Consider the following 10819-nt stretch of genomic DNA (forward strand, 5'->3'; position numbering starts at 1 on the left):
TAAGCAAGAAGTTTCTAAGGAATTCTTGGACGTTAATTCCAAAGGAGAAAATGTTAGAAGAGTTAAAGTTCTAAGTTGGAGAGTGTGAGTGTGGTTGGAAGTGTCGGACTAAATCCATTGCTAGTTTACAACATGGTAACGATGAGATACGGGACGCGTAACGGGACAATAAGGAGCCACCATGGATATTGAAGTTTGGTAAACAAAAGGGAATTAAGAAGAGATTTATATGCCAAATGCCGAAATGGAGATCGTAAAGTCGAGGACTTAGGGAGCGCAATAATAGTGATGAGGAGCTACTAAGAGTATTGAAGCCTATTGAATCAAGAAGATACCAAGAAAGAGTTATGTGTCAAAATCGGGAGTTGAAATGAGAAACTATTGCCCGATGCTTACAAGAGAGGATTTTCGAGTTTACCTTGAGATTTCTAAAACATAGCACGAATCCAAGAAGACATTTTGAGTAGCCAGAAGTGAAGAACAAAGTGGCAATCTATGTGATTACATGTTTGACGCATGAGAAAGAAATGAGAGACCACCAGAAGCCATTCGAAATGCTACCACCGCCGAAGGTTCTAGATTAAAGGTAAAAGGCAATAGCTATCGATTTCGTAATAGATTACCGAGGTCTAGGACAAAAGGTGATGCTGTTAGAAAATCGTGGATCAAGTGATCAAGTCCATTTTGCCCATCAGAGCAAATTGCTTATTGGGGATATCAACGAGACTATACATCAGGGAGAAGGTGAGACTCCACAGTACGCTAAACACCTTTGAATTAATAAAAAACTGGAACATCAAACGTCTTAGTTCCTGAATTTGACAGCCGAGACAACAGAGAAAAAGTTACGCAAATCTGAGTTAGAATTCTCATTATGAAAGCTGACGAAAGAGTTAGGCAGATTTAAGAAGAAGACTTCTCAAGTTGGAAGGAAGAGGATACCTATTTCTGAAAAACTTACTTCAACGAACTAGAATCGGATGAGCAATAAAAAACTAAGAAGTTAAGACCCGCTAAGTTAGCCCATTTTAATTTTCAGAGAGTATTGAGGGTCAGTGGTGTGCCAAATAATTTTCTGCCGTACCTTTCGAATCTATTCGACGTACTCCATATTTCGTAACTTCTGAAACACGCTTCTAAAACAAATTCATGTCTTACAACCTAAGCCAGTTTAAATGAAAGTAGATGGACGTTTCGAGTAACAGGGTCAGCTTCAAGAAACTCGGAATATGCCGAAGGACTACCCACACCTCTTTTCAGATAATTGAATCTGAATTTTGAGGGCAAAATTCCTAATTAGGTGGGTAGGATGTAAACCCTGTAAAATTAGCAAATAATTAGTTAATAAATTAAATTTTAATTAGAAAAATTAAAAATGCAAAACTAATATCAAAATAGGATAGAGCTCTTCAAAACGAGAATTTTGATACCAATTTTGAGAATTTTGGCCCAAAATTGGATCAGATGGGTCGAACTGGTTAAACTGGGCCCGTGGGCCCAACCGGCCCAGCATATAAATGAGCTAAAGCTCATTTTCTTCTCTAAGAACACAACAGAAGCAGCGCTAGATGCAGGGAGAAGAAGAGAAGGGTACGAAACCCTTGTTTCAATTTCCAAACACCGTAACTTCTCCGTTCGAGCTCCGATCGCCGCACCGTTCGCGGTCACGCGTCCAACGCATCGACATCTACATTTCTGTCGGATCAATTTCACCGGTAAGCCCTAATTCTATCTCAGAATCTCTACCCCCTTTTTTATTCTAGAAATTGAGGCTTGTAATGAGATTTTGCCAAATTCGGTGTTCTAGGTCCGATTAAGCTTGCGAAACTCATTGGGTTTGAGTTGCTGCGCGTATGGGTACAGTAAGGAGCACCTTAACCCTAGTCAATTTTGATTTTACTATGTAAAAACTGAATTTGGGATATATATATATATATATATGTGTATTAGGTGTGAATTAAGTATATATATGTGCATTGGAATTGAATTGTAGGCATTTGGAAGCTTGGTGGTGATTGGAGCTAAGATTGTGGTTGAATTCTCAAGCTTGCAGGGGCTATATGTATAGCTAGTGTGGCTGCCTTGGACCAAACACGGTGATCGGCCAAGGTATGGTTTATGTTTCGCGCATTTAAAATATAAGGCTCTGTGAAAACTTAGCTAGGAAACTATATATAGGATAAGTTGAAATGGTTATATGCATTAAATGATTAGCTTTGTGATGTTGATGGATAAATTGATGAGTGAACTTGTGTTGGAATTAATGGACATGAGATGTTAAAATTAATGAGAATGAGTTATTGATGTTAATAAATATGTGTTATTGGAATTTATAATGGTGAGTTGATGATGTTGTTGGTATATGTTAATGAAATTTTGTGGTTATGGCTTGTTGATTGGTTAATGATGATTTATAGGTTGTTATTGATGAATTGAGGAAGTAAGTTAATGAATTTTAAAGTTTTAGCTTGTAATTAGAATGGTGGATTTTGGAGTTATTGTATGAATTTTATGGGATGGTAGGAGCATTAATGAGTTAGTAGTCGGTGTTAATGAAAAGGGACTGGTTATGTTGCAAATGTGCAGGTTTTATGAGTAAAGGAATGTGAATTTGGTAAAATGGGGGTTTGGTATAATTTGGTAAAAAAGTGGTTTTTGATGAACTTTGGTAGTCCATAACTTGTTCCTCAAATTTTGGATGAAAATGCAGTTTGTTTCAAATAAAAGATGGTTTTACAAGCTTTTGAACGATATAAATTTTGTGAAAAATAGAATTTTGTAGAGAAATTTATGGACGACGAAAGTTTGGTGTAAAAAATATGAATGCAGGTAGTTAATTTCTGGTTTTGCAGCTTTCTGGACAATTTGTTATTTTTTTGGAAAAGCGTACATTCACGTGTACGCGTGGCCCATGCGTACGCACGATGAGCCAACATGCATGACCATGCGTACGCATGACCCACGCATACGCGTGACATGCTGTTCTCAACTACGCGTACGTATGGTAAGGGAGTGCGCACGCGTGCTACCTTTTCACACTACCACGCGCACGCGTGGCTCCTGCTTGCTGCAAAACTGAATTTTTATGTTTTAAACCAGATTTTCACTTCTAAACCCCCATTTTCATCCTTTTAAACATAAAGTAGAGTGCTAAGTCCAGTAACTAGGTGAAGCTAGGGAAATAGGGTAACTTGGAAATGAAGAAAAGGGAAAACATGAGGATTTATAGGAACAAGAGATGGATATTAAAAGAAGTTATGATGCCATGGCTTGATGAATGATTAAATAATGATTATGAACATGAATTGGCTTATGAATGATGCTATCTGAGATACGAACTTTTCTGGGTAACAGAACCGTGGCTTGCCACCTCGTGTTCCAAGTAGAATCTCGATACTCTGTTGACCCTACGTCGTAAGGGTGACCGGGCACGTATAAATTCCCGGGTATGGATAACCCCATTGAGTGATATATGAATGAATGATTAAATGATGAATTTATGTGAAATCTATGCATAGACTCATGGGGATGCGCAACGGGGGACAGTCTAAGGTTTTCGGACTTGTCGGGTTGGCTGGATAACCAATAGATGAGCCTTATCAGCCATAGGACAGGCATGCATCATATGCATCTTGTTTGTTTGTCTGCTGTGCATTACTTGGGATTGCCTAATTGAACATATATCTTGCTAATTGTTATACTTTTTATTTGCACTATCTGTTTTCTACTTGTGCGTGAACTTGTTTGGTTGTTTGTCTCTACTGAATCATGGAAGATGGAGGAGCGGAGGAAGGGTGGAATGGTTTGGTGTTTATGCTAGGTTTAAAAGTGAGTAAGTTTAGGAATGCTTAGATCACCTACCCCTTTTTATGGCTTCTGCTTAGAAATTAAGTTCTATAATTGTATGATGGAGTTCTAGGATTGCCTCTGGCATTCCCAGGACCTTATTTATTATACGCGTGGCACCTTTACCATGTTAAGAACCTCCAGTTCTCACCCCCATACTGTGTTACTGTTTTCAGATGCAGGTCGAGAGGCTCCTCGCTAGGCGTCTGGATTCCTGAAGCGGAGTAGCCCCCGGGACATTTTGGGTTTCTGTTTGTATATATATATGTACCTGAGCACTTAGTTTCTCTTCAAGTAATTAGACTATTTTGTTCCTCATAGAGGTTACCAGAGAGTTAGGAACTGGTTTCTGTATTTTGGGTATCTGGGATACTTATGTGTGTGTATATATATATATATATAAATATTCTCCGGCCAGCCTTGGCTTCGCAGGTTGAGTCAGGAGCTAGTTTTACTGTATTCTTGAATCTCTTTTCATTCTTTCGTTCATTTATATCTTGAACCTTTAGGTTTCTTAGCACGCAAGTAATTATATTCCTTGAGCGTTGCATTTTTTATTTTGCGATTTTTTTTACCCGTTTTTCAAGGCTCCTAGTATATTATCTCTTTTCATTATTATATATAAATATTTTCTGATTAGAGGTCCGTAACACTATACTACCTTTGTTCTACGACTTAAGCGTAAAACTCTGTGTAGTAGGGTGTTACAGGAAGAGATTCGAATTGAGTCAAATCAGACTAAACTCAAGTTTAGTTTAGGGTTTGACTAATTAAAATTAAATCTATTTGTAAAATTTAAATTTGCTTTACCGAAATTTAAAAAAATGACTCAAATAATATTAATATAATTTATAATTTTGTATCAATAAATAATAATTTATATATGAAATATTATGTATATTATCTATCTATCAATTATATTTTGGGTATAATTGTAACATGGAGAAACGATATTCTAATGTGAATCATTATATTTGGTTCAGATGTATCGAAGATTCTATTAAAATAGGTGAGTTTTAGCCTGCACCTGACTAAATGAGGTGAATGATACTTCTCGTACTTTTTAGCTTGTTGTTCCTCTTATAATATTGACGCGTGGAATATGAATTAGTGATTTGACATGAAGTGAGTTGTTTTTTGACCGATAAATTAAATTACAGGTCTTTATGCAACATAATTACCTTGATCCTGAGTTTATGTTGCAATAATGCAAGTTTGTCATGCTTAAATATAAAATATTTTTTTTGGCATTGTTTTTGTACTTATACTATACTAGTATAAAAGGCTTATGGTTTTTGAAGTCCATAATATATGAGTTATTAGATAATAGTAAAAATTATAAGAAATAAAAGTTACTTCCACAATTTTTTAGAAAAGCCAAACTGAATGCCGAACAAAATTAAAGCTAAGTCGAAAAAGAATAAAAAAAAAAAGTCAAGTGAAAAATAAATATAAAGTATATCAAAAATAAAATAAAATAAATAAATATAAAATATTTTTTAATTTTCAATAAATACATGTTATATTCAAATGTTCAATACTTTATTTGATTTGAGTCATTTTTAATGAGTGAGGTAAAATGAGTTTAAAAAAAAAAGAGAATAACTATTTTATTTAATCATTAGTTTCATCTTGCTTTACAAACTTTATCAATAGTTATATTAAACAACCTAAACAAAATAATAATCTTTTGAGATTCACAACTAGAAAATTGCTTAATACAGACAGATTTACAGATAGATTTGGTTTATATTACAGACGAATTTTTAGTTACAGATAAAATTACCGATGGATTTTGTCTCTCTGTAAAAGCCTCGTCGAAAATTATTTACCGACGGATTTTTTTCCGTCGAAAAATTACCGACGGATTTTTATCAGTTACTGATGGATTTTTCCTCTGTAAATTCTCCATCCATTTCCCTTTAGCGTCGAACTTTCCGATGAATTTTCTGTCAGTAATTAGAGCCTTGAAAAACCACTCCAAACTCTAAATACAGACAAAAAATTCATCTGTAAATCTGTCTGTAAGATAAAATAATTTTTTTTTATTTTTTAACTACAAAATAAACCTGTTTTCATACAAAATAAATATAAATTTAATAAATATAAATTTTTATCTAATTTGTATTTGAATATTTATAATATTTCAAAAAATAAACAAATTCATCATATTATCAAACTAAAAGAAAAGTACTATAAACAAGCAAGTCAATATAATTCAAAATATAAACAAAATGTATTGATACATCAACTATAATCCTCAGTGTATTGTTCAACCGTACTAAATTTATCAACTATAATTCATAACATTGTATTATATGAAAAAAATTACATTATGCAAATCTCTACAAGCCAATCAACCAGTAGTCCGCGGATGCTTTGAGTAATGTCGTGTTGCTTTATATCTCTTAATGCAATTGGAAAAGGGCTACACTTCTTGCCTGAAAATATTATTTCAAAGTACTGCATGTCAGTAAAAGTACACAACAGTGAAAAATACATGAAAAAATGTCAATAGTGAAAGTTATTCACTTTGTTATGGCACAAAAAACTCATTACTCAACATCCTAATGAAAATTATGTCAATTGAATGCATAAGGACTAACCATGATCAGTACAATATGAAAATGTTATGCTGTCAAATGTCTATGCAACTCAGTTTCTGCCAAATAGTCAGTACTCAATGAATTCATGGTCATGGATCCACTCTAGCCTATATAGACTTAGTTTAGATTATATCAAACTGAAGGCAATTACAGCATAAAAAAAAATATAAACAGACTATTAACATTGACCATTAATGCATTACTTACAACTTTCCCTATCTTCAGTGCATCCAAAGATCCCAGTCGTCCAAGGTTCATCTGCCGGAGGCGAATAGCTTTCGGGTAGTGGCTGTTTACATTCAGGACACTTGCGAACAGAATTAGCCTGTAAAATTTGTACTGTAGCATACACTAAAGGTGTATAAAGCAATCTGCTCTTATAGCTAACCACTATCAGAATTAACCTAAATATAAAAGAGAAAACAACAAATGAAACAGACAAGAGTGTTGAGGAGTCTTTTAAATACAAAGCCAGCATGACTTCTCTTCTTGTCTTGGGAAATACTTTCCTACAAGAACTCATTCAAATCTCATTTTTACATAAAAGAAAACAGTTTGTATCTGTGCATAAATACTGTTTCATGACTTAAACATGCAATAATTGCTCTCCATGACTTAACTGGAATGCTGCCACACTTCTGCACCTCAATGAAAAATTCTTTAGTATTTTATGACATTCCATAATCATAAGAAAATAAAAAGAAACAAGATTTATTACCACATATAATTTTGGCGCAAAGTTTAGCATCCAATAAGATGTTGCTGGCTTTTATATCTCTTTGAATTATCCTAGTTTTTGAATTCTCATGCAGGTAAACCAATCCTTCAGCTGTCCCAATGATAGTGTCATATCTCTTCTCCCAGTTTAGTTCTCTTCCCTTGACTCTATCTAAAACAAGAGATTGGGTAATATTAGCCTTTCATCAGGTACAAAATAAGTTTCTCACAACATTAGAAGAGTAACACCAATTCATCATGATATGCAATAATTGAGACAGATGGTTCAAGAAATGAGCATTGTGAGAGGTTTTTGAGGGAACAGATGGTTCAAGAAAGAGTAGTGGAGGTTGCAAGGGGCAATTTAGAGCAGTACTATAGGATGATTAACCGAAACTATGGGACTTTATGAAGCGTTACCTGCAGCAACACAGGATACATTCTGATCTTTTGTCTAATTTTGGGAAGGATGTTGAGAGACTTCGATCTGTTAAACTTCACCCTGCTTTACAAAAATTTAATCTTTTTAGTTGAAAACTATAAGCTAGTTTCACACTTGAACTACTGATATGATTGACAATGAGATAAGAATAATGAAATAGAATCAAATGGAACATTTGGGATAAATAATCAGCATCATAATAAGGTTGTGGAAACCATCTCTCTTAGATAGATCTTGTTAAAAGTGCAACTGATTTTTCACCATTCAATTAGCTCTTGTTAAAATTTAAGTATAACAATAAACCATTAACAGAAATAAATGATCATAAAACTTCTTTTCTTCTCCAATAGGAGTGAATCACAGAAATTCTCTTAAAACTGAAACTGAAGGGATCCAGTAAAAACAAGGACAACAGACCTGTATCTCAATTCCAGACTCCACTGCCTTTTGAAATAGCATATCTAGTCTGACTAGATTATTATGCAATTCCTCCTACACAACATTTATCACAAGTTTTAAAGAGGCATTTAGCCAAGCGTGGAAACATTTTAGACAAAACCTCACAAAAGAAATGAAGTGCAACTTAAGAATATAAAAATAAAAAGAACTTATGCTCCACAGCATATGAACGTGCAATAAGTTGAGTTTTAACTCCGAAAAGACATACTTTGGTCAGGATAGTAAATATACTCCAACAGGTAGGTCACCATATCATATTTCTGGCGGATCTCTCTAATCTGAAAGAAAAATGGTAAAAATTAGAAGGTTTTATATATACAAAATGTTATATTCTTAATATAAACTCAATTCTAGATTTTCCTCAAGAAAAATGATGAGCATTAATGGAGAGCCTACTGCCAATTGCCATATGTTTTGGAAAAATTTGCATGCATAAGTACTAAAAATAAATGACTCCTAACATTTTTCATATATATACAAAGAGACACACACACAATCTTGTTGGATAGTAACTAAGCTCTACACCAAACCATACAAATATCTATGCATTTATTATAGATTTAACTTAATATAAACAAAAAAGTATACGTATATAGTTTACAATATAGTACTTTATCATAAGTACGAATCATCATAATATAGTACTAGTACAAATACATATCACAAGAATAGAAATCATAAGTAGGTATCTTATCTGATATTGTTGGTATTCTTTAAGGGAGAAGGCCGGATCAAAGTGCTATTAATTAGACTAAAAAAAATAGCACTAAAAAAACTTGGCCACGTTCCACAATAATACCAGTGACATGTGGTATGGTCGAATTGTATAATTAATTACTATATATTATAGTATATATATATGATGTAAACAAAAACAAGGATACTTGTACTGATAATTATGAAACTTGGCATAGTGTATGTGGGATTTAGGGCCCGCAAGGTGAATCAAAAATTCCAACTCCAAAGGAATGAATGGTTAGAAAAAGCATCATCATCACAATATTGTTATCCTCAAAAGTTGTTGGTGGTGTAGTAGTATACAGAAACTCACCTGAGTGCACCTTATCTATCCCTCCATAGTAGAGGCCAAAATCTAGGTATATAGATAAGAAATAATAAAATAAAAGAAAAAAGAAAAAAAAAAAACAAACATGATAAGCTTTGTCCTTTGGATACAGATAATGTTTAGTTGTTTCAAACCTTATAAAAAAAATTCCAGGTGCATGGAGAATGCAAATCTCAAATGTGCTGTACCTAAAGGCTTAGAAAATAATAGTCTCAGAGCAATAATAGAGAGAAGATTTTTCAGAAGGCTAGTTCTGCATTTTCTGGGTATTAACCATTTGATTTAGAAAGCTTCTCTTGCTTTTGCTGCGCTAATTATGCCAGAAATGAAGAAACCTGAAGTTATAAGGTTTCTGTCTCTCTTCATATTGATTCTTAATTTCTTGTTTGTGTGAAATGACAAAAATTGTTAATGTATTGTGATATGTGATTTATTGTTCTTTATGTGAAGCATCTAGGACTTTGAAGCTGCCTAGTGGAGTCATAATTCAAGGTAAATCAAAGCATACACAAACGGCTATAAAAGTAAAAGTAAAAGTAAAAGTGATGTATGTATAACTTACACACGGATCACACTATTATCATTGCTGCAAGTAACATGAAACCATGTACATGGATTGACAAGAGTGGAATCCCAGCTTTGAAGAACACCAGCAGGATCTGTCAATCTGTTCTTCAAAGAATTCAGGGCATCACCTATCATAGAAGCAATATTTAGGTGCAACATCCTTATTGTTAAATAAATTGGAGTAGAAAAATTTTCAGCTCAAATTCGGTCACAGTCACAAATATGAACCAATTAGCCAAACAATGCTAAAAGAATAAACAACAAAGCAAATGGAATTAAACAATTTTTTTGTCTGCAAGAATAAAAGCACTTGTAGATTAATTTGTAGAAGCCTTGGTCTCTATGATTAGGATGTGATGATGATGTCAGAGACCCTTTAATACAGTTTCATAGTTGAGTCTTTTTTGTTAACCATGCTCATTTCAAATACATGTCTAATTGGAATGGACATAAAATACCCTACAGAAAAAAGACACAATGTCGTAATCAGGGACGGATCCATGTTGAAGGGAGTGGGGGCAAGTCCCCATTGGAATTTAAAAATTTGTTAACTAATATATAGTAATAAAATTTATTTGCCCCCACTATATAATTAAATTTGACCCCACTATAAGTGAACTTCACTTATTAACTTCAATGATAAAAAAACAAATAATAATTCAAAATTTAAATAAATTTGTTACCACAACCATTAAAAAGAAAGAATGAAATAATTATAGATTTGTTATTTTATAATTGTGACTAATAAATAAATTTAAAATTTAAAAAAATATATTTATATACTTAGTGAATATCACTGTTGTGCTGTGTATATATATTATATATATTTGATTATTTATTCAAAATAGAAATAACTACCAATTTGATATCTAAAAGATTCAGATGTAGACAAAATAATCATTAAATTATTTAAAAATTGTGATAAAAATAACTAATAAATATTATATTTATTAAAAGTGACAAAAAAATCTTTTAATATTTAACAAATGACATATTCATTTAATCTAAATATTTGATAGTCAATAGAATTCAGCCTAATATTTTATTAGATTTGATTATAAATATATAAAATTATTCTGTTAAATTAATTTTAAATTAAATAGATTAAACTAATTT

The 10819-nt window shown here is 32.9% G+C and overlaps 1 long non-coding RNA gene across 2 annotated transcripts; it reads right to left on the reverse strand.

The window, feature by feature from the left end:
* Positions 1 to 6037: 6037 nt before the first annotated feature.
* On the reverse strand, positions 6038 to 10122 carry LOC112783688 (uncharacterized). Of its 2 annotated transcripts, XR_011878991.1 has the most exons (6): positions 9699 to 10122; positions 8279 to 8348; positions 8029 to 8103; positions 7590 to 7671; positions 6660 to 7341; positions 6038 to 6287 (listed from the first exon to the last, which is right to left on the reverse strand). It is a non-coding gene; the product is annotated as an uncharacterized lncRNA (long non-coding RNA). The 2 variants fall into 2 exon arrangements; XR_003193523.2 differs by lacking the exon at positions 8029 to 8103 and having other exon boundaries at positions 9699 to 10098.
* Between the last annotated feature and the right edge of the window lie 697 nt (positions 10123 to 10819).

This window comes from Arachis hypogaea, chromosome 20 (genome assembly GCF_003086295.3).
Source record: "Arachis hypogaea cultivar Tifrunner chromosome 20, arahy.Tifrunner.gnm2.J5K5, whole genome shotgun sequence".
NCBI classification, from domain to species: Eukaryota; Viridiplantae; Streptophyta; class Magnoliopsida; order Fabales; family Fabaceae; genus Arachis; species Arachis hypogaea.